Source organism: Sinocyclocheilus anshuiensis, unplaced genomic scaffold (genome assembly GCF_001515605.1).
Source record: "Sinocyclocheilus anshuiensis isolate Anshui unplaced genomic scaffold, SAMN03320099.WGS_v1.1 scaffold1135, whole genome shotgun sequence".
NCBI classification, from domain to species: domain Eukaryota; kingdom Metazoa; phylum Chordata; class Actinopteri; order Cypriniformes; family Cyprinidae; genus Sinocyclocheilus; species Sinocyclocheilus anshuiensis.
In genome coordinates this window covers 762,727-764,077 of record NW_015546093.1, presented here as the reverse complement: position 1 = coordinate 764,077, position 1,351 = coordinate 762,727, and positions in this window count along the sequence as shown.

Below are 1,351 nucleotides of genomic sequence, written 5' to 3'. Positions count from 1 at the left end.
CCAGCATCTGAAAACTTGCAATGATGAGAAAGCACCAATGAAACCTTTGGCCACACCCTGATGGAGAAATAAAGTACAATTTATCTCAAGAAATGAAATGATGCCTTTTAAATATATATTTAAAATGTAATACCAGTTAATTAAATTTCTGATGAAACAGAAGTTGCAACCATTTTTTTTGCCCACAAAAAATCTCAATCCATCGCACAACACAGGGAGCATTGATGTTGACTGGTTCATTAGTTGCAAGGATTTGTAACAGAACATGACCATTTCATATTATAAGTCTACCTTAAACAGCATTAAAATAATATCAAAATATGCCTGCCTGTTGTTGATAAATACCAGTGGTGACGTTTTACAAATTGATTGATCAATTGTCCCAATGTTTACTAAGCCATGGTCTCTTTACCAGTGCAGGGACTCGTGTGCACGATCTAGTGATTCACTACCTAGGGAACTGACTGAGACGCAGTCTGCTTTGATAACAGCCTTGTGAAAGGATTCAGTTGTTTATTCTCGTTCGGAACGACGCCTTCACGAGAACAGAAACGCCGTGTAATCCGCCCCGTTTGCAAAGAGCCTGGTTGTTAGTCACGTTTAATGTCGACTTTTAACTTCACGGGACAATTGCAAAAGTTTGCACACGCAAAAACCCATTCAACATGCCCATGTTAACTTCAAATAAGCGTATTACTGTTGTTTACATTACACGCTTCGTCGTAGTAAGCATTGGCTTATAAAAGAGATAGACCACGCAATCTCTTCATATATTTTAACGTCACGGAAACACAAAAATATCATACAACACGCCAAAATTAAACCTAAAATTCATTATAATAACACCGCTTTTGACATTAAGTGTTTTATGGATTAAATGAGAAGAAAGACCACGTTCCCTTCACTTAAACAGCTCATTTCCCTCAGACATATTCATACAACGCTTATTCAATGTTTTTATATATGTTGGATGTTTGTGTATAAATACATAAGTTTTAAATAATACGTTTACACCTTTTTTTAATATACAAGTATTGATAAATTCAGTCTAAGTACAAATTCAGTTCCACTTACCTGACGCGTGAACTTGACATACATTTAACATAGCCTAAATAGTAATTTTTCTTTGGACACACGACTTATAAAACACTTCTAAATATCCACTCAAAAACATCGGATATGCTGTATGTTTTTGTCAATAAATTTAGTTTAAAAAACAAAATTTATTTAGTGGCACTTACCTGACTCGTGAACTTGACAAGATGGCGCTGTTTCTCCCGCGAAGTCACTCAGGCTCGTGCACATGCAGAATGATCTCCGTGTTGGCTGGATTAGTTTTTATTAGTTTAGT